The following is a 25,388-nucleotide window of genomic DNA, read 5'->3' as shown; positions in this document are numbered from 1 at the left end:
GGCGAGACGGAGAATCCTGATACTGGCATGACGGAGAATCCTGATACTGGCGCGATGGACAATCCTGATACTGGCGAGACGGACAATCCTGATACTGGCGAGACGGACAATCCTGATGCTGGCGAGACGGACAATCCTGACACTGGACTGGCGAGACTGAGAATCCCGATACTGGCGAGACGGACAATCCTGATACTGACGGGACGGCGAATCCTGATACTGACGTGACGGAGAATCCCGATACTGGCGTGACGGAGAATCCTGATACTGGCGGGACGAACAATCCTGATACTGGCGAGACGGAAAAACCTGATACTGGTTGGACGGAGAATCCTGATACTGGCGGGACGGAGAATCCTGCTACTGGCGAGACGGAGAATCCTAATACTGGCGAGACGGACAATCCTGATACTGGCGAGACGGAGAATCCTGATACTGGTGGGACGGAGAATCCTGATACTGGCGGGACAGACAATCCTGATACTGGCGAGACGGAGAATCCTGATACTGGCTGGACTGAGAATCCTGATACTGGCGGGACGGAGAGTCCTGATACTGGCGGGACGGAGAATCCTGATACTGGCGTGACGGAGAATCCTGATACTGGCGGGACGGAGAATCCTGATACTGGCGAGACGGAGAGTCCTGATACTGGCGGGACGGAGAATCCTGATACTGGCGGGACGGAGAATCCTGATGCTGGCGAGACGGAGAATCCTGATGCTGGCGAGACGGAGAATCCTGATATTGGCGAGACGGACAATCCTGATACTGGCGAGACGGAGAGTCCTGATACTGGCGAGACGGACAATCCTGATACTGGCGAGATGGACAATCCTGATACTGGCGGGACGGAGAATCCTGATACTGGCGAGACGGAGAATCCTGATACTGGCGGGACGGAGAATCCTGATACTGGCGAGACGGAGAATCCTGATACTGGCGTGAAGGAGAAACCTGATACTGGCGAGACGGACAATCCTGATACTGGCGGGACGGACATTCCCGATACTGGCGAGATGGAGAATCCTGATGCTGGCGAGACGGACAATACTGATACTGGCGGGACGGAGAATCCTGATGCTGGCGTGACGGAAAATCCTGATACTGGCGAGACGGAGAATCCTGATACTGGCGAGACGGACAATCCTGATACTGGCGTGACGGAGAGTCCTGATGCTGGCGAGACGGAGAGTCCTGATACTGGCGAGACGGACAATCCTGATACTGGCGAGACGGAGAATCCTGATACTGGCGAGACGGACAATCCTGATACTGGCGAGACAGAGAATCCTGATGCTGGCGAGACGGAGAGTCCTGATACTGGCGAGACGGAGAATCCTGATACTGGCGTGACGGAGAATCCTGATACTGGCGCGATGGACAATCCTGATACTGGCGGGACGGACAATCCTGATACTGGCGAGACGGACAATCCTGATACTGGCGAGACGGACAATCCTGATGCTGGCGAGACGGACAATCCTGACACTGGACTGGCGAGACTGAGAATCCCGATACTGGCGAGACGGACAATCCTGATACTGGCGGGACGGCGAATCCTGATACTGGCGTGACGGAGAATCCCGATACTGGCGTGACGGAGAATCCTGATACTGGCGAAATGGAGAATCCTGATACTGGCGAGACGGAGAATCCTGATACTGGCGAGACGCAGAATCCTGATACTGGCGAGACGGACAATCCTGATACTGGTGAGACGGAGAGTCCTGATGCTGGCGAGACGGAGAGTCCTGATACTGGCGAGACGGACAATCCTGATACTGGCGAAATGGAGAATCCTGATACTGGCGAGACGGACAATCCTGATACTGGCGAGACGGAGGATCCTAATGCTGGCGGGACGGAGAATCCTGATACTGGAGGGACGGAAAAACCTGATACTGGTTGGACGGAGAATCCTGATACTGGCGGGACGGAGAATCCTGATACTGGCGAGACGGAGAATCCTGATACTGGCGAGACGCAGAATCCTGATACTGGCGAGACGGACAATCCTGATACTGGTGAGACGGAGAGTCCTGATGCTGGCGAGACGGACAATCCTGATACTGTCTAGACGGACAATCCTGATACTGGCGAAATGGAGAATCCTGATACTGGCGAGACGGACAATCCTGATACTGGCGAGACGGAGAATCCTAATGCTGGCGGGACGGAGAATCCTGATACTGGAGGGACAGAGAGTCCTGATACTGGCGTGATGGACAATCCTGATACGGGCGAGATGGACAATCCTGATACTGGCGAGACGGAGAGTCCTGATACTGGCGAGACGGAGAGTCCTGATATGGCGTGACGGAAAATCCTGATACTGGCGAGACGGAGAATCCTGATACTGGCGAGACGGAGAATCCTGATACCGGCGGGACGGAGAATCCTGATACTGGCGAGACGGAGAATCCTGATACTGGCGGGACGGACAATCCTGTTACTGGCGGGACAGACAATCCTGATACTGGCGGGACGGAGAATCCTGATCCTGGCGAGCGGAGAATCCTGATGCTGGCGAGACGGAAAATCCTGATACTGGCGAGACGGAGAATCCTGATACTGGCGAGACGGACAATCCTGATACTGGCGAGACGGAGAGTCCTGATGCTGGCGAGACGGAGAGTCCTGATACTGGCGAGACGGACAATCCTGATACTGGCGAGACGGAGAATCCTGATACTGGCGAGACGGACAATCCTGATACTGGCGAGACGGAGAATCCTGATGCTGGCGAGACGGAGAGTCCTGATACTGGCGAGACGGAGACTCCTGATACTGGCGTGACGGAGAATCCTGATACTGGCGCGATGGACAATCCTGATACTGGCGAGACGGACAATCCTGATACTGGCGAGACGGACAATCCTGATGCTGGCGAGACGGACAATCCTGACACTGGACTGGCGAGACTGAGAATCCCGATACTGGCGAGACGGACAATCCTGATACTGGCGGGACGGCGAATCCTGATACTGGCGTGACGGAGAATCCCGATACTGGCGTGACGGAGAATCCTGATACTGGCGGGATGAACAATCCTGATACTGGCGAGACGGAAAAACCTGATACTGGTTGGACGGAGAATCCTGATACTGGCGGGACGGAGAATCCTGATACTGGCGAGACGGAGAATCCTGATACTGGCGAGATGGAGAATCCTGATACTGGCGAGACGGACAATCCTGATACTGGCGAGACGGAGAATCCTGATACTGGTGGGACGGAGAATCCTGATACTGGCGGGACAGACAATCCTGATACTGGCGAGACGGAGAATCCTGGTACTGGCTGGACTGAGAATCCTGATACTGGCGGGACGGAGAGTCCTGATACTGGCGGGACGGAGAATCCTGATACTGGCGGGACGGAGAATCCTGATGCTGGCGAGACGGAGAATCCTGATGCTGGCAAGACGGAGAATCCTGATACTGGCGAGACGGACAATCCTGATACTGGCGGGACGGAGAATCCTGATACTGGCGAGACGGAGAATCCTGATACTGGCGGGACGGAGAATCCTGATACTGGCGTGAAGGAGAATCCTGATACTGGCGAGACGGACAATCCTGATACTGGCGGGACGGACAATCCCGATACTGGCGAGATGGAGAATCCTGATGCTGGCGAGACGGACAATCCTGATACTGGCGGGACGGAGAATCCTGATGCTGGCGAGACGGAAATTCCTGATACTGGCGAGACGGAGAATCCTGATACTGGCGAGACGGACAATCCTGATACTGGCGAGACGGAGAGTCCTGATGCTGGCGAGACGGAGAGTCCTGATACTGGCGAGACGGACAATCCTGATACTGGCGAGACGGAGAATCCTGATACTGGCGAGACGGACAATCCTGATACTGGCGAGACGGAGAATCCTGATGCTGGCGAGACGGAGAGTCCTGATACTGGCGAGACGGAGAATCCTGATACTGGCGTGACGGACAATCCTGATACTGGCGCGATGGACAATCCTGATACTGGCGGGACGGACAATCCTGATACTGGCGAGACGGACAATCCTGATACTGGCGAGACGGACAATCCTGATGCTGGCGAGATGGACAATCCTGACACTGGACTGGCGAGACTGAGAATCCCGATTCTGGCGAGACGGACAATCCTGATACTGGCGGGACGGCGAATCCTGATACTGGCGTGACGGAGAATCCTGATACTGGCGTGACGGAGAATCCTGATACTGGCGGGACGAACAATCCTGATACTGGCGAGACGGAAAAACCTGATACTGGTTGGACGGAGAATCCTGATACTGGCGGGACGGAGAATCCTGATACTGGCGAGACGGACAATCCTGATACTGGCGAGATGGAGAGTCCTGATACTGGCGGGACGGAGAATCCTGATACTGGAGGGACGGAGAGACCTGATACTGGCGTGACGGACAATCCTGATACGGCCGAGATGGACAATCCTGATACTGGCGAGACGGAGAGTCCTGATACTGGCGAGGCGGAGAGTCCTGATATGGCGTGACGGAGAATCCTGATACTGGCGAGACGGAGAATCCTGATACTGGCGAGACGGAGAATCCTGATACTGGCGGGACGGAGAACCTTGATACTGGCGAGACGGAGAATCCTGATACTGGCGGGACGGACAATCCTGATACTGGCGGGACGGAGAATCCTGATACTGGCGAGCGGTGAATCCTGATGCAGGCGAGACGGAAAATCCTGATACTGGCGAGACGGAGAATCCTGATACTGGCGAGACGCAGAATCCTGATACTGGCGAGACGGACAATCCTGATACTGGTGAGACGGAGAGTCCTGATGCTGGCGAGACGGAGAGTCCAGATACTGGCGAGACGGACAATCCTGATACTGGCGAAACGGAGAATCCTGATACTGGCGAGACGGACAATCCTGATACTGGCGAGACGGAGAATCCTGATGCTGGCGAGAAGGAGAGTCCTGATACTGGCGAGACGGAGAATCCTGATACTGGCGTGACGGAGAATCCTGATACTGGCGCGATGGACAATCCTGATACTGGCGGGACGGACAATCCTGATACTGGCGAGACGGACAATCCTGATACTGGCGAGACGGAGAATCCTGATGCTGGCGAGACGGACAATCCTGACACTGGACTGGCGAGACTGAGAATCCCGATACTGGCGATACGGACAATCCTGATACTGGCGGGGCGGCGAATCCTGATACTGGCGTGACGGAGAATCCCGATACTGGCGTGACGGAGAATCCTGATACTGGCGGGACGAACAATCCTGATACTGGCGAGACGGAAAAACCTGATACTGGTTGGACGGAGAATCCTGATACTGGCGGGACGGAGAATCCTGATACTGGCGAGACGGAGAATCCTGATACTGGTGAGACGGAGAATCCTGATACTGGTGGGACGGAGAATCCTGATACTGGCGGGACAGACAATCCTGATACTGGCGTGATGGAGAATCCTGATACTGGCTGGACGGAGAATCCTGATACTGGCGGGACGGAGAGTCCTGATACTGGCGGGACGGAGAATCCTGATACTGGCGTGACGGAGAATCCTGATACTGGCGGGATGGAGAATCCTGATACTGGCGAGACGGAGAGTCCTGATACTGGTGGGACGGAGAATCGTGATACTGGCGGGACGGAGAATCCTGATGCTGGCGGGACGGAGAATCCTGATGCTGGCGAGACGGAGAATCCTGATACTGGCGAGACGGACAATCCTGATACTTGCGAGACGGAGAGTCCTGATACTGGCGAGACGGACAATCCTGATACTGGCGAGACGGACAATCCTGATACTGGCGGGACGGAGAATCCTGATACTGGCGAGACGGAGAATCCTGATACTGGCGGGACGGAGAATCCTGATACTGGCGAGACGGAGAATCCTGATACTGGCGTGAAGGAGAATCCTGATACTGGCGAGACGGACAATCCTGATACTGGCGGGACGGACAATCCCGATACTGTCGAGATGGAGAATCCTGATGCTGGCGAGACGGACAATCCTGATACTGGCGGGACGGAGAATCCTGATACTGGCGAGACGGACAATCCTGATACTGGCGAGATGGAGAGTCCTGATGCTGGCGAGATGGACAATCCTGATACTGGCGAGACGGACAATCCTGATACTGGCGTGACGGACAATCCTGATACTGGCGGGATGGACAATCCTGATACTGGCGACACAGACAATCCTGATACTGGCGAGACGGAGAATCCTGATACTGGTGGGACGGAGAATCCTGATACTGGCGGGACGGAGAATCCTGATATTGGCGGGACGGACAATCCTGATACTGGCGAGACGGACAATCCTGATACTGGCGAGACGGAGAATCCTGATACTGGCGAGACGGAGAGTCCTGATACTGGCGGGACGGAGAATCCTGATACTGGAGGGACGGAGAGTCCTGATACTGGCGTGATGGACAATCCTGATACGGGCGAGATGGACAATCCTGATACTGGCGAGACGGAGAGTCCTGATACTGGCGAGACGGAGAGTCCTGATATGGCGTGACGGAGAATCCTGATACTGGCGAGACGGAGAATCCTGATACTGGCGAGACGGAGAATCCTGATACTGGCGGGACGGAGAATCCTGATACTGGCGAGACGGAGAATCCTGATACTGGCGGGACGGACAATCCTGATACTGGCGGGACGGACAATCCTGATACTGGCGGGACGGAGAATCCTGATACTGGCGAGCGGAGAATCCTGATGCTGGCGAGACGGAAAATCCTGATACTGGCGAGACGGAGAATCCTGATACTGGCGAGACGGACAATCCTGATACTGGCGAGACGGAGGGTCCTGATGCTGGCGAGACGGACAATCCTGATACTGGCGAGATGGAGAATCCTGATGCTGGCGAGACGGAGAGTCCTGATACTGGCGAGACGGAGAATCCTGATACTGGCATGACGGAGAATCCTGATACTGGCGCGATGGACAATCCTGATACTGGCGGGACGGACAATCCTGATACTGGCGAGACGGACAATCCTGATACTGGCGAGACGGACAATCCTGATGCTGGCGAGACGGACAATCCTGACACTGGACTGGCGAGACTGAGAATCCCGATACTGGCGAGACGGACAATCCTGATACTGGCGGGATGGCGAATCCTGATACTGACGTGACGGAGAATCCCGATACTGGCGTGACGGAGAATCCTGATACTGGCGGGACGAACAATCCTGATACTGGCGAGACGGAAAAACCTGATACTGGTTGGACGGAGAATCCTGATACTGGCGGGGCGGAGAATCCTGATACTGGCGAGACGGAGAATCCTGATACTGGCTAGACGGACAATCCTGATACTGGCGAGACGGAGAATCCTGATACTGGTGGGACGGAGAATCCTGATACTGGCGGGACAGACAATCCTGATACTGGCGAGACGGAGAATCCTGATGCTGGCGAGACGGAGAGTCCTGATACTGGCGAGACGGAGAATCCTGATACTGGCGTGACGGAGAATCCTGATACTGGCGCGATGGACAATCCTGATACTGGCGGGACGGACAATCCTGATACTGGCGAGACGGACAATCCTGATACTGGCGAGACGGAGAATCCTGATGCTGGCGAGACGGACAATCCTGACACTGGACTGGCGAGACTGAGAATCCCGATACTGGCGCGATGGACAATCCTGATACTGGCGGGACGGACAATCCTGATACTGGCGAGACGGACAATCCTGATACTGGCGGGACGGCGAATCCTGATACTGGCGTGACGGAGAATCCCGATACTGGCGTGACGGAGAATCCTGATACTGGCGGGACGAACAATCCTGATACTGGCGAGACGGAAAAACCTGATACTGGTTGGACGGAGAATCCTGATACTGGCGGGACGGAGAATCCTGATACTGGCGAGACGGAGAATCCTGATACTGGTGAGACGGAGAATCCTGATACTGGTGGGACGGAGAATCCTGATACTGGCGGGACAGACAATCCTGATACTGGCGTGACGGAGAATCCTGATACTGGCTGGACGGAGAATCCTGATACTGGCGGGACGGAGAGTCCTGATACTGGCGGGACGGAGAATCCTGATACTGGCGTGACGGAGAATCCTGATACTGGCGGGATGGAGAATGCTGATACTGGCGAGACGGAGAGTCCTGATACTGGTGGGACGGAGAATCCTGATACTGGCGGGACGGAGAATCCTGATGCTGGCGGGACGGAGAATCCTGATGCTGGCGAGACGGAGAATCCTGATACTGGTGAGACGGAGAATCCTGATACTGGTGGGACGGAGAATCCTGATACTGGCGGGACAGACAATCCTGATACTGGCGTGACGGAGAATCCTGATACTGGCTGGACGGAGAATCCTGATACTGGCGGGACGGAGAGTCCTGATACTGGCGGGACGGAGAATCCTGATACTGGCGTGACGGAGAATCCTGATACTGGCGGGATGGAGAATGCTGATACTGGCGAGACGGAGAGTCCTGATACTGGTGGGACGGAGAATCCTGATACTGGCGGGACGGAGAATCCTGATGCTGGCGGGACGGAGAATCCTGATGCTGGCGAGACGGAGAATCCTGATACTGGCGAGACGGACAATCCTGATACTGGCGAGACGGACAATCCTGATACTGGCGGGACGGAGAATCCTGATACTGGCGAGACGGACAATCCTGATACTGGCGGGACGGAGAATCCTGATACTGGCAAGACGGAGAATCCTGATACTGGCGTGAAGGAGAATCCTGACACTGGCGAGACGGACAATCCTGATACTGGCGGGACGGACAATCCCGATACTGTCGAGATGGAGAATCCTGATGCTGGCGAGACGGACAATCCTGATACTGGCGGGACGGAGAATCCTGATACTGGCGAGACGGACAATCCAAATACTGGCGAGACGGAGAGTCCTGATGCTGGCGAGATGGACAATCCTGATACTGGCGAGACGGACAATCCTGATACTGGCGTGACGGACAATCCTGATACTGGCGGGATGGACAATCCTGATACTGGCGACACAGACAATCCTGATACTGGCGAGACGGAGAATCCTGATACTGGTGGGACAGAGAATCCTGATACTGGCGGGACGGAGAATCCTGATACTGGCGGGACGGACAATCCTGATACTGGCGAGACGGACAATCCTGATACTGGCGAGACGGAGAATCCTGATACTGGCGAGACGGAGAGTCCTGATACTGGCGGGACGGAGAATCCTGATACTGGAGGGACGGAGAGTCCTGATACTGGCGTGATGGACAATGCTGATACGGGCGAGATGGACAATCCTGATACTGGCGAGACGGAGAGTCCTGATACTGGCGAGACGGAGAGTCCTGATATGGCGTGACGGAGTATCCTGATACTGGCGAGACGGAGAATCCTGATACTGGCGAGACGGAGAATCCCGATACTGGCGGGACGGAGAATCCTGATACTGGCGAGACAGAGAATCCTGATACTGGCGGGACGGACAATCCTGATACTGGCGGGACGGACAATCCTGATACTGGCGGGACGGAGAATCCTGATACTGGCGAGCGGAGAATCCTGATGCTGGCGAGACGGAAAATCCTGATACTGGCGATACGGAGAATCCTGATACTGGCGAGACGGACAATCCTGATACTGGCGAGACGGAGAGTCCTGATGCTGGCGAGACGGAGAGTCCTGATACTGGCGAGATGGACAATCCTGATACTGGCGAGACGGAGAATCCTGATACTGGCGAGACGGACAATCCTGATACTGGCGAGATGGAGAATCCTGATGCTGGCGAGACGGAGAGTCCTGATACTGGCGAGACGGAGAATCCTGATACTGGCATGACGGAGAATCCTGATACTGGCGCGATGGACAATCCTGATACTGGCGAGACGGACAATCCTGATACTGGCGAGACGGACAATCCTGATGCTGGCGAGACGGACAATCCTGACACTGGACTGGCGAGACTGAGAATCCCGATACTGGCGAGACGGACAATCCTGATACTGACGGGACGGCGAATCCTGATACTGACGTGACGGAGAATCCCGATACTGGCGTGACGGAGAATCCTGATACTGGCGGGACGAACAATCCTGATACTGGCGAGACGGAAAAACCTGATACTGGTTGGACGGAGAATCCTGATACTGGCGGGACGGAGAATCCTGATATTGGCGGGATGGACAATCCTGATACTGGCGACACAGACAATCCTGATACTGGCGAGACGGAGAATCCTGATACTGGTGGGACGGAGAATCCTGATACTGGCGGGACGGAGAATCCTGATATTGGCGGGACGGACAATCCTGATACTGGCGAGACGGACAATCCTGATACTGGCGAGACGGAGAATCCTGATACTGGCGAGACGGAGAGTCCTGATACTGGCGGGACGGAGAATCCTGATACTGGAGGGACGGAGAGTCCTGATACTGGCGTGATGGACAATCCTGATACGGGCGAGATGGACAATCCTGATACTGGCGAGACGGAGAGTCCTGATACTGGCGAGACGGAGAGTCCTGATATGGCGTGACGGAGAATCCTGATACTGGCGAGACGGAGAATCCTGATACTGGCGAGACGGAGAATCCTGATACTGGCGGGACGGAGAATCCTGATACTGGCGAGACGGAGAATCCTGATACTGGCGGGACGGACAATCCTGATACTGGCGGGACGGACAATCCTGATACTGGCGGGACGGAGAATCCTGATACAGGCGAGCGGAGAATCCTGATGCTGGCGAGACGGAAAATCCTGATACTGGCGAGACGGAGAATCCTGATACTGGCGAGACGGACAATCCTGATACTGGCGAGACGGAGGGTCCTGATGCTGGCGAGACGGACAATCCTGATACTGGCGAGATGGAGAATCCTGATGCTGGCGAGACGGAGAGTCCTGATACTGGCGAGACGGAGAATCCTGATACTGGCATGACGGAGAATCCTGATACTGGCGCGATGGACAATCCTGATACTGGCGGGACGGACAATCCTGATACTGGCGAGACGGACAATCCTGATACTGGCGAGACGGACAATCCTGATGCTGGCGAGACGGACAATCCTGACACTGGACTGGCGAGACTGAGAATCCCGATACTGGCGAGACGGACAATCCTGATACTGGCGGGACGGCGAATCCTGATACTGACGTGACGGAGAATCCCGATACTGGCGTGACGGAGAATCCTGATACTGGCGGGACGAACAATCCTGATACTGGCGAGACGGAAAAACCTGATACTGGTTGGACGGATAATCCTGATACTGGCGGGGCGGAGAATCCTGATACTGGCGAGACGGAGAATCCTGATACTGGCTAGACGGACAATCCTGATACTGGCGAGACGGAGAATCCTGATACTGGTGGGACGGAGAATCCTGATACTGGCGGGACAGACAATCCTGATACTGGCGAGACGGAGAATCCTGATGCTGGCGAGACGGAGAGTCCTGATACTGGCGAGACGGAGAATCCTGATACTGGCGTGACGGCGAATCCTGATACTGGCGCGATGGACAATCCTGATACTGGCGGGACGGACAATCCTGATACTGGCGAGACGGACAATCCTGATACTGGCGAGACGGAGAATCCTGATGCTGGCGAGACGGACAATCCTGACACTGGACTGGCGAGACTGAGAATCCCGATACTGGCGAGACGGACAATCCTGATACTGGCGGGACGGCGAATCCTGATACTGGCGTGACGGAGAATCCCGATACTGGCGTGACGGAGAATCCTGATACTGGCGGGACGAACAATCCTGATACTGGCGAGACGGAAAAACCTGATACTGGTTGGACGGAGAATCCTGATACTGGCGGGACGGAGAATCCTGATACTGGCGAGACGGAGAATCCTGATACTGGTGAGACGGAGAATCCTGATACTGGTGGGACGGAGAATCCTGATACTGGCGGGACAGACAATCCTGATACTGGCGTGACGGAGAATCCTGATACTGGCTGGACGGAGAATCCTGATACTGGCGGGACGGAGAGTCCTGATACTGGCGGGACGGAGAATCCTGATACTGGCGTGACGGAGAATCCTGATAATGGCGGGATGGAGAATCCTGATACTGGCGAGACGGAGAGTCCTGATACTGGTGGGACGGAGAATCCTGATACTGGCGGGACGGAGAATCCTGATGCTGGCGGGACGGAGAATCCTGATGCTGGCGAGACGGAGAATCCTGATACTGGCGAGACGGACAATCCTGATACTGGCGAGACGGACAATCCTGATACTGGCGGGACGGAGAATCCTGATACTGGCGAGACGGAGAATCCTGATACTGGCGGGACGGAGAATCCTGATACTGGCAAGACGGAGAATCCTGATACTGGCGTGAAGGAGAATCCTGACACTGGCGAGACGGACAATCCTGATACTGGCGGGACGGACAATCCCGATACTGTCGAGATGGAGAATCCTGATGCTGGCGAGACGGACAATCCTGATACTGGCGGGACGGAGAATCCTGATACTGGCGAGACGGACAATCCAAATACTGGCGAGACGGAGAGTCCTGATGCTGGCGAGATGGACAATCCTGATACTGGCGAGACGGACAATCCTGATACTGGCGTGACGGACAATCCTGATACTGGCGGGATGGACAATCCTGATACTGGCGACACAGACAATCTTGATACTGGCGAGACGGAGAATCCTGATACTGGTGGGACAGAGAATCCTGATACTGGCGGGACGGAGAATCCTGATACTGGCGGGACGGACAATCCTGATACTGGCGAGACGGACAATCCTGATACTGGCGAGACGGAGAATCCTGATACTGGCGAGACGGAGAGTCCTGATACTGGCGGGACGGAGAATCCTGATACTGGAGGGACGGAGAGTCCTGATACTGGCGTGATGGACAATCCTGATACGGGCGAGATGGACAATCCTGATACTGGCGAGACGGAGAGTCCTGATACTGGTGAGACGGAGAGTCCTGATATGGCGTGACGGAGCATCCTGATACTGGCGAGACGGAGAATCCTGATACTGGCGAGACGGAGAATCCCGATACTGGCGGGACGGAGAATCCTGATACTGGCGAGACAGAGAATCCTGATACTGGCGGGACGGACAATCCTGATACTGGCGGGACGGACAATCCTGATACTGGCGGGACGGAGAATCCTGATACTGGCGAGCGGAGAATCCTGATGCTGGCGAGACGGAAAATCCTGATACTGGCGATACGGAGAATCCTGATACTGGCGAGACGGACAATCCTGATACTGGCGAGACGGAGAGTCCTGATGCTGGCGAGACGGAGAGTCCTGATACTGGCGAGATGGACAATCCTGATACTGGCGAGACGGAGAATCCTGATACTGGCGAGACGGACAATCCTGATACTGGCGAGATGGAGAATCCTGATGCTGGCGAGACGGAGAGTCCTGATACTGGCGAGACGGAGAATCCTGATACTGGCATGACGGAGAATCCTGATACTGGCGCGATGGACAATCCTGATACTGGCGAGACGGACAATCCTGATACTGGCGAGACGGACAATCCTGATGCTGGCGAGACGGACAATCCTGACACTGGACTGGCGAGACTGAGAATCCCGATACTGGCGAGACGGACAATCCTGATACTGACGGGACGGCGAATCCTGATACTGACGTGACGGAGAATCCCGATACTGGCGTGACGGAGAATCCTGATACTGGCGGGACGAACAATCCTGATACTGGCGAGACGGAAAAACCTGATACTGGTTGGACGGAGAATCCTGATACTGGCGGGACGGAGAATCCTGCTACTGGCGAGACGGAGAATCCTGATACTGGCGAGACGGACAATCCTGATACTGGCGAGACGGAGAATCCTGATACTGGTGGGACGGAGAATCCTGATACTGGCGGGACAGACAATCCTGATACTGGCGAGACGGAGAATCCTGATACTGGCTGGACTGAGAATCCTGATACTGGCGGGACGGAGCGTCCTGATACTGGCGGGACGGAGAATCCTGATACTGGCGTGACGGAGAATCCTGATACTGGCGGGACGGAGAATCCTGATACTGGCGAGACGGAGAGTCCTGATACTGGCGGGACGGAGAATCCTGATACTGGCGGGACGGAGAATCCTGATGCTGGCGAGACGGAGAATCCTGATGCTGGCGAGACGGAGAATCCTGATATTGGCGAGACGGACAATCCTGATACTGGCGAGACGGAGAGTCCTGATACTGGCGAGACGGACAATCCTGATACTGGCGAGACGGACAATCCTGATACTGGCGGGACGGAGAATCCTGATACTGGCGAGACGGAGAATCCTGATACTGGTGGGACGGAGAATCCTGATACTGGCGAGACGGAGAATCCTGATACTGGCGTGAAGGAGAATCCTGATACTGGCGAGACGGACAATCCTGATACTGGCGGGACGGACATTCCCGATACTGGCGAGATGGAGAATCCTGATGCTGGCGAGACGGACAATCCTGATACTGGCGGGACGGAGAATCCTGATGCTGGCGTGACGGAAAATCCTGATACTGGCGAGACGGAGAATCCTGATACTGGCGAGACGGACAATCCTGATACTGGCGTGACGGAGAGTCCTGATGCTGGCGAGACGGAGAGTCCTGATACTGGCGAGACGGACAATCCTGATACTGGCGAGACGGAGAATCCTGATACTGGCGAGACGGACAATCCTGATACTGGCGAGACAGAGAATCCTGATGCTGGCGAGACGGAGAGTCCTGATACTGGCGAGACGGAGAATCCTGATACTGGCGTGACGGAGAATCCTGATACTGGCGCGATGGACAATCCTGATACTGGCGGGACGGACAATCCTGATACTGGCGAGACGGACAATCCTGATACTGGCGAGACGGACAATCCTGATGCTGGCGAGACGGTCAATCCTGACACTGGACTGGCGAGACTGAGAATCCCGATACTGGCGAGACGGACAATCCTGATACTGGCGGGACGGCGAATCCTGATACTGGCGTGACGGAGAATCCCGATACTGGCGTGACGGAGAATCCTGATACTGGCGAAATGGAGAATCCTGATACTGGCGAGACGGAGAATCCTGATACTGGCGAGACGCAGAATCCTGATACTGGCGAGACGGACAATCCTGATACTGGTGAGACGGAGAGTCCTGATGCTGGCGAGACGGAGAGTCCTGATACTGGCGAGACGGACAATCCTGATACTGGCGAAATGGAGAATCCTGATACTGGCGAGACGGACAATCCTGATACTGGCGAGACGGAGAATCCTAATGCTGGCGGGACGGAGAATCCTGATACTGGAGGGACGGAAAAACCTGATACTGGCGTGACGGAGAATCCTGATACTGGCGCGATGGACAATCCTGATACTGGCGGGACGGACAATCCTAATACTGGCGAGACGGACATTCCTGATACTGGCGAGACGGACAATCCTGATGCTGGCGAGACGGACAATCCTGACACTGGACTGGCGAGACTGAGAATCCCGATACTGGCGAGACGGACAATCCTGATACTGGCAGGACGGCGAATCCTGATACTGGCGTGACGGAGAATCCCGATACTGGCGTGACGGAGAATCCTGATACTGGCGGGACGAACAATCCTGATACTGGCGAGACGGAAAAACCTGATACTGGTTGGACGGAGAATCCTGATACTGGCGGGACGGAGAATCCTGATACTGGCGAGACGGAGAATCCTGATACTGGCGAGATGGAGAATCCTGATACTGGCGAGACGGACAATCCTGATACTGGCGAGACGGAGAAACCTGATACTGGTGGGACGGAGAATCCTGATACTGGCGGGACAGACAATCCTGATACTGGCGAGACGGAGAATCCTGGTACTGGCTGGACTGAGAATCCTGATACTGGCGGGACGGAGAGTCCTGATACTGGCGGGACGGAGAATCCTGATACTGGCGTGACGGAGAATCCTGATACTGGCGGGACGGAGAATCCTGATACTGGCGAGACGGAGAGTCCTGATACTGGCGGGACGGAGAATCCTGATACTGGCGGGACGGAGAATCCTGATGCTGGCGAGACGGAGAATCCTGATGCTGGCGAGACGGAGAATCCTGATACTGGCGAGACGGACAATCCTGATACTGGCGGGACGGAGAATCCTGATACTGGCGAGACGGAGAATCCTGATACTGGCGGGACGGAGAATCCTGATACTGGCGTGAAGGAGAATCCTGATACTGGCGAGACGGACAATCCTGATACTGGCGGGACGGACAATCCCGATACTGGCGAGATGGAGAATCCTGATGCTGGCGAGACGGACAATCCTGATACTGGCGGAACGGAGAATCCTGATGCTGGCGAGACGGAAATTCCTGATACTGGCGAGACGGAGAATCCTGATACTGGCGAGACGGACAATCCTGATACTGGCGAGACGGAGAGTCCTGATGCTGGCGAGACGGAGAGTCCTGATACTGGCGAGACGGACAATCCTGATACTGGCGAGACGGAGAATCCTGATACTGGCGAGACGGACAATCCTGATACTGGCGAGACGGAGAATCCTGATGCTGGCGAGACGGAGAGTCCTGATACTGGCGAGACGGAGAATCCTGATACTGGCGTGACGGACAATCCTGATACTGGCGCGATGGACAATCCTGATACTGGCGGGACGGACAATCCTGATACTGGCGAGACGGACAATCCTGATACTGGCGAGACGGACAATCCTGATGCTGGCGAGACGGACAATCCTGACACTGGACTGGCGAGACTGAGAATCCCGATACTGGCGAGACGGACAATCCTGATACTGGCGGGACGGCGAATCCTGATACTGGCGTGACGGAGAATCCCGATACTGGCGTGACGGAGAATCCTGATACTGGCGGGACGAACAATCCTGATACTGGCGAGACGGAAAAACCTGATACTGGTTGGACGGAGAATCCTGATACTGGCGGGACGGAGAATCCTGATACTGGCGAGACGGAGCATCCTGATACTGGCGAGATGGAGAATCCTGATACTGGCGAGACGGACAATCCTGATACTGGCGAGACGGAGAATCCTGATACTGGTGGGACGGAGAATCCTGATACTGGTGGGACAGACAATCCTGATACTGGCGAGACGGAGAATCCTGATACTGGCTGGACTGAGAATCCTGATACTGGCGGGACGGAGAGTCCTGATACTGGCGGGTCGGAGAATCCTGATACTGGCGTGACGGAGAATCCTGATACTGGCGGGACGGAGAATCCTGATACTGGCGAGACGGAGAGTCCTGATACTGGCGGGACGGAGAATCCTGATACTGGCGGGACGGAGAATCCTGATGCTGGCGAGACGGAGAATCCTGATGCTGGCGAGACGGAGAATCCTGATACTGGCGAGACGGACAATCCTGATACTGGCGAGACGGACAATCCTGATACTGGCGGGACGGAGAATCCTGATACTGGCGAGACGGAGAATCCTGATACTGGCGGGACGGAGAATCCTGATACTGGCGAGACGGAGAATCCTGATACTGGCGTGAAGGAGAATCCTGATACTGGCGAGACGGACAATCCTGATACTGGCGGGACGGACAATCCCGATACTGGCGAGATGGAGAATCCTGATGCTGGCGAGACGGACAATCCTGATACTGGCGGGACGGAGAATCCTGATACTGGCGAGACGGACAATCCTGATACTGGCGAGACGGAGAGTCCTGATGCTGGCGAGACGGACAATCCTGATACTGGCGAGACGGACAATCCTGATACTGGCGTGACGGACAATCCTGATACTGGCGGGATGGACAATCCTGATACTGGCGGGATGGACAATCCTGATACTGGCGAGACGGAGAATCCTGATACTGGTGGGACGGAGAATCCTGATACTGGCGGGACGGAGAATCCTGATACTGGCGGGACGGACAATCCTGATACTGGCGAGACGGACAATCCTGATACTGGCGGGATGGAGAATCCTGATACTGGCGAGACGGAGAATCCTGATTCTGGCGGAACGGAGAATCCTGATACTGGCGAGACGGAGAATCCTGATACTGGCGTGAAGGAGAATCCTGATACTTTCGAGACGGACAATCCTGATACCGGCGGGACGGACAATCCCGATACTGGCGGGATGGACAATCCTGATACTGGTGAGACTGACAATCCTGATACTGGCGGGATGGAGAACCCTGATACTGGCGTGACGGACAATCCTGATACTGGCGGGATGGACAATCCTGATACTGGTGAGACTGACAATCCTGATACTGGCGGGATGGAGAACCCTGATACTGGCGGGACGGAGAATCCTGATACTGGCGAGACAGACAATCCTGATACTGGCGGGACGGAGAACCCTGATACTGGCGGGACGGAGAATCCTGATACTGGCGAGACGGACAATCCCGATACTGGCGGGACTTACAATCCTCATACTGGCGAGACAGACAATCCTGATACTGGCGGGACGGAGAACCCTGATACTGGCGGGACGGAGAATCCTGATACTGGCGATACGGACAATCCTGATACTGGCGAGACGGACAAACCTGATACTGGCGGGACGGAGAATCCTGATATTGTTGGGACGGAGAGTCCTGATACTGGCTCGACGGAGATTCCTGATACTCGCGAGACGGAGAGTCCTGATACTGGCGGGACGGAGAGTCCTGATACTGGCTCCACGGAGAATCCTGATACTGGCGGGACGGAGAATCCTGATACTGGTGAGACAGAGAATCCTGATACTGGCTGGACAGAGAATCCTGATACTGGCGAGACGGAGAATCCTGATACTGGTGAGACGGAGAATCCTGATACTGGCTGGATGAACAATCCTGATACTGGCTGGACGGAGAATCCTGATACTGGCGGGTCGGAGAATCCTGATGCTGGCGAGACGCACAACCCTGATACTGGCGAGACGGACAATCCTGATACTGGCTGGACGGAGAATCCTGATACTGGCTGGATGGAGAATCCTGATACTCGCGAGACGGAGAATCCTGACACTGGCGAGACGGACAAACCCGATACTGGCGGGACGGAGAACCCTGATACTGGCGGGACGGAGAATCCTGATACTGGCGAGACGGACAATCCCGATGCTGGCGGGACGGACAATCCTGATACTGGCGAGACAGACAATCCTGATACTGGCGAAACGGAGAACCCTGATACTGGCGGGACGGAGAATCCTGATACTGGCGATACGGACAATCCTGATACTGGCGAGACGGACAATCCTGATACTGGCGTGACGGAGAGTCGTGATACTGGCTCGACGGAGAATCCTGATACTCGCGAGACGGAGAATACTGATACTGGCGGGACATAGAATCCTGATACTGGTGAGACGGAGAATCCTGATACTGGCTGGACGGACAATCCTGATACTGGCTGGACGGAGAATCCTGATACTGGCGAGACGGAGAATCCTGATACTGGCGAGACGGAGAATCCTGATACTGGCTGGATGAACAATACTGATACTGGCTGGACGGAGAATCCTGATACTGGCGGGTCGGAGAATCCTGATGCTGGCGAGACAGTCAATCCTGATACTGGCGAGACGGGCAATCCTGATACTGGCTGGACGGAGAATCCTGATACTGGCTGGTTGGAGAATCCTGATACTGGCGAGACGGAGAATCCTGATACTGGCGAGATTGAGAATCCTGATACTGGCTGGACGGAGAATCCTGATACTGGCGGGACGGAGAACCCTGATACTGGCGAGACGGAAAATCCTGATACTGGCGAGACGGACAATCCCGATACTGGCATGACGGACAATCCTGATACTGGCGAGACGGAGAATCCTGATACTGGCTGGACTGAGAATCCTGATACTGGCGAGACGGACAATCCTGATACTGGCGGGATGGAGAATCCTGATGCTGGCGAGACGGGCATTCCTGATACTGGCGAGACGGAGAATCCTGATACTGGCGGGATGGACAATCCTGATACTGGCGAGACGGAGAATCCTGATACTGGTGGGACGGAGAATCCTGATACTGGCGGGACGGAGAATCCTGATACTGGCGGGACGGACAATCCTGATACTGGCGAGACGGACAATCCTGATACTGGCGGGATGGAGAATCCTGATACTGGCGAGACGGAGAATCCTGATTCTGGCGGAACGGAGAATCCTGATACTGGCGAGACGGAGAATCCTGATACTGGCGTGAAGGAGAATCCTGATACTTTCGAGACGGACAATCCTGATACCGGCGGGACGGACAATCCCGATACTGGCGGGATGGACAATCCTGATACTGGTGAGACTGACAATCCTGATACTGGCGGGATGGAGAACCCTGATACTGGCGTGACGGACAATCCTGATACTGGCGGGATGGACAATCCTGATACTGGTGAGACTGACAATCCTGATACTGGCGGGATGGAGAACCCTGATACTGGCGGGACGGAGAATCCTGATACTGGCGAGACAGACAATCCTGATACTGGCGGGACGGAGAACCCTGATACTGGCGGGACGGAGAATCCTGATACTGGCGAGACGGACAATCCCGATACTGGCGGGACTTACAATCCTCATACTGGCGAGACAGACAATCCTGATACTGGCGGGACGGAGAACCCTGATACTGGCGGGACGGAGAATCCTGATACTGGCGATACGGACAATCCTGATACTGGCGAGACGGACAAACCTGATACTGGCGGGACGGAGAATCCTGATATTGTTGGGACGGAGAGTCCTGATACTGGCTCGACGGAGATTCCTGATACTCGCGAGACGGAGAGTCCTGATACTGGCGGGACGGAGAGTCCTGATACTGGCTCCACGGAGAATCCTGATACTGGCGGGACGGAGAATCCTGATACTGGTGAGACAGAGAATCCTGATACTGGCTGGACAGAGAATCCTGATACTGGCGAGACGGAGAATCCTGATACTGGTGAGACGGAGAATCCTGATACTGGCTGGATGAACAATCCTGATACTGGCTGGACGGAGAATCCTGATACTGGCGGGTCGGAGAATCCTGATGCTGGCGAGACGCACAACCCTGATACTGGCGAGACGGACAATCCTGATACTGGCTGGACGGAGAATCCTGATACTGGCTGGATGGAGAATCCTGATACTCGCGAGACGGAGAATCCTGACACTGGCGAGACGGACAAACCCGATACTGGCGGGACGGAGAACCCTGATACTGGCGGGACGGAGAATCCTGATACTGGCGAGACGGACAATCCCGATGCTGGCGGGACGGACAATCCTGATACTGGCGAGACAGACAATCCTGATACTGGCGAAACGGAGAACCCTGATACTGGCGGGACGGAGAATCCTGATACTGGCGATACGGACAATCCTGATACTGGCGAGACGGACAATCCTGATACTGGCGTGACGGAGAGTCGTGATACTGGCTCGACGGAGAATCCTGATACTCGCGAGACGGAGAATACTGATACTGGCGGGACATAGAATCCTGATACTGGTGAGACGGAGAATCCTGATACTGGCTGGACGGACAATCCTGATACTGGCTGGACGGAGAATCCTGATACTGGCGAGACGGAGAATCCTGATACTGGCGAGACGGAGAATCCTGATACTGGCTGGATGAACAATACTGATACTGGCTGGACGGAGAATCCTGATACTGGCGGGTCGGAGAATCCTGATGCTGGCGAGACAGTCAATCCTGATACTGGCGAGACGGGCAATCCTGATACTGGCTGGACGGAGAATCCTGATACTGGCTGGTTGGAGAATCCTGATACTGGCGAGACGGAGAATCCTGATACTGGCGAGATTGAGAATCCTGATACTGGCTGGACGGAGAATCCTGATACTGGCGGGACGGAGAACCCTGATACTGGCGAGACGGAAAATCCTGATACTGGCGAGACGGACAATCCCGATACTGGCATGACGGACAATCCTGATACTGGCGAGACGGAGAATCCTGATACTGGCTGGACTGAGAATCCTGATACTGGCGAGACGGACAATCCTGATACTGGCGGGATGGAGAATCCTGATGCTGGCGAGACGGGCATTCCTGATACTGGCGAGACGGAGAATCCTGATACTGGCGAGATGGAGAATCCTGATACTGGCGAGACGGAAAATCCTGATACTGGCGAGACGGACAATCCCGATACTGGCGAGACGGAAAATCCTGATGCTGGCGAGACGGAGAATCCTGATGCTGGCGAGACGGAGAATCCTGATATTGGCGAGACGGACAATCCTGATACTGGCGAGACGGAGAGTCCTGATACTGGCGAGACGGACAATCCTGATACTGGCGAGACGGACAATCCTGATACTGGCGGGACGGAGAATCCTGATACTGGCGAGACGGAGAATCCTGATACTGGCGGGACGGAGAATCCTGATACTGGCGAGACGGAGAATCCTGATACTGGCGTGAAGGAGAATCCTGATACTGGCGAGACGGACAATCCTGATACTGGCGGGACGGACAATCCCGATACTGGCGAGATGGAGAATCCTGATGCTGGCGAGACGGACAATCCTGATACTGGCGGGACGGAGAATCCTGATACTGGCGAGACGGACAATCCTGATACTGGCGAGACGGAGAGTCCTGATGCTGGCGAGACGGACAATCCTGATACTGGCGAGATGGACAATCCTGATACTGGCGTGACGGACAATCCTGATACTGGCGGTATGGACAATCCTGATACTGGCGACACCGACAATCCTGATACTGGCGAGACGGAGAATCCTGATACTGGTGGGACGGAGAATCCTGATACTGGCGGGACAGACAATCCTGATACTGGCGAGACGGAGAATCCTGATACTGGCTGGACTGAGAATCCTGATACTGGCGGGACGGAGAGTCCTGATACTGGCGGGACGGAGAATCCTGATACTGGCGTGACGGAGAACCCTGATACTGGCGGGACGGAGAATCCTGATACTGGCGAGACGGAGAGTCCTGATACTGGCGGGACGGAGAATCCTGATACTGGCGGGACGGAGAATCCTGATGCTGGCGAGATGGAGAATCCTGATGCTGGCGAGACGGAGAATCCTGATACTGGCGAGACGGACAATCCTGATACTGGCGAGACGGAGAGTCCTGATACTGGCGAGACGGACAATCCTGATACTGGCGATACGGACAATCCTGATACTGGCGGGACGGAGAATCCTGATACTGGCGAGACGGAGAATCCTGATACTGGCGGGACGGAGAATCCTGATACTGGCGAGACGGAGAATCCTGATACTGGCGTGAAGGAGAATCCTGATACTGGCGAGACGGACAATCCTGATACTGGCGGGACGGACAATCCCGATACTGGCGAGATGGAGAATCCTGATGCTGGCAAGACGGACAATCCTGATACTGGCGGGACGGAGAATCCTGATACTGGCGAGACGGACAATCCTGATACTGGCGAGACGGAGAGTCCTGATGCTGGCGAGACGGACAATCCTGATACTGGCGAGACGGACAATCCTGATACTGGCGTGACGGACAATCCTGATACTGGCGGGATGGACAATCCTGATACTGGCGGGATGGACAATCCTGATACTGGCGAGACGGAGAATCCTGATACTGGTGGGACGGAGAATCCTGATACTGGCGGGACGGAGAATCCTGATACTGGCGGGACGGACAATCCTGATACTGGCGAGACGGACAATCCTGATACTGGCGGGATGGAGAATCCTGATACTGGCGAGACGGAGAATCCTGATTCTGGCGGAACGGAGAATCCTGATACTGGCGAGACGGAGAATCCTGATACTGGCGTGAAGGAGAATCCTGATACTTTCGAGACGGACAATCCTGATACCGGCGGGACGGACAATCCCGATACTGGCGGGATCGACAATCCTGATACTGGTGAGACTGACAATCCTGATACTGGCGGGATGGAGAACCCTGATACTGGCGTGACGGACAATCCTGATACTGGCGGGATGGACAATCCTGATACTGGTGAGACTGACAATCCTGATACTGGCGGGATGGAGAACCCTGATACTGGCGGGACGGAGAATCCTGATACTGGCGAGACAGACAATCCTGATACTGGCGGGACGGAGAACCCTGATACTGGCGGGACGGAGAATCCTGATACTGGCGAGACGGACAATCCCGATACTGGCGGGACTTACAATCCTCATACTGGCGAGACAGACAATCCTGATACTGGCGGGACGGAGAACCCTGATACTGGCGGGACGGAGAATCCTGATACTGGCGATACGGACAATCCTGATACTGGCGAGACGGACAAACCTGATACTGGCGGGACGGAGAATCCTGATATTGTTGGGACAGAGAGTCCTGATACTGGCTCGACGGAGAATCCTGATACTCGCGAGACGGAGAGTCCTGATACTGGCGGGACGGAGAGTCCTGATACTGGCTCCACGGAGAATCCTGATACTGGCGGGACGGAGAATCCTGATACTGGTGAGACAGAGAATCCTGATACTGGCTGGACAGAGAATCCTGATACTGGCGAGACGGAGAATCCTGATACTGGTGAGACGGAGAATCCTGATACTGGCTGGATGAACAATCCTGATACTGGCTGGACGGAGAATCCTGATACTGGCGGGTCGGAGAATCCTGATGCTGGCGAGACGCACAACCCTGATACTGGCGAGACGGACAATCCTGATACTGGCTGGACGGTGAATCCTGATACTGGCTGGATGGAGAATCCTGATACTCGCGAGACGGAGAATCCTGACACTGGCGAGACGGACAAACCCGATACTGGCGGGACGGAGAACCCTGATACTGGCGGGACGGAGAATCCTGATACTGGCGAGACGGACAATCCCGATGCTGGCGGGACGGACAATCCTGATACTGGCGAGACAGACAATCCTGATACTGGCGGGACGGAGAACCCTGATACTGGCGGGACGGAGAATCCTGATACTGGCGATACGGACAATCCTGATACTGGCGAGACGGACAATCCTGATACTGGCGTGACGGAGAGTCGTGATACTGGCTCGACGGAGAATCCTGATACTCGCGAGACGGAGAATACTGATACTGGCGGGACATAGAATCCTGATACTGGTGAGACGGAGAATCCTGATACTGGCTGGACGGACAATCCTGATACTGGCTGGACGGAGAATCCTGATACTGGCGAGACGGAGAATCCTGATACTGGCGAGACGGAGAATCCTGATACTGGCTGGATGAACAATACTGATACTGGCTGGACGGAGAATCCTGATACTGGCGGGTCGGAGAATCCTGATGCTGGCGAGACAGTCAATCCTGATACTGGCGAGACGGGCAATCCTGATACTGGCTGGACGGAGAATCCTGATACTGGCTGGATGG

Source organism: Scyliorhinus torazame, chromosome 23, assembly GCF_047496885.1.
Source record: "Scyliorhinus torazame isolate Kashiwa2021f chromosome 23, sScyTor2.1, whole genome shotgun sequence".
Lineage (NCBI taxonomy): Eukaryota > Metazoa > Chordata > Chondrichthyes > Carcharhiniformes > Scyliorhinidae > Scyliorhinus > Scyliorhinus torazame.
The sequence above is the reverse complement of the archived record's forward strand: the minus strand, read 5'-3'. Positions refer to the sequence as shown.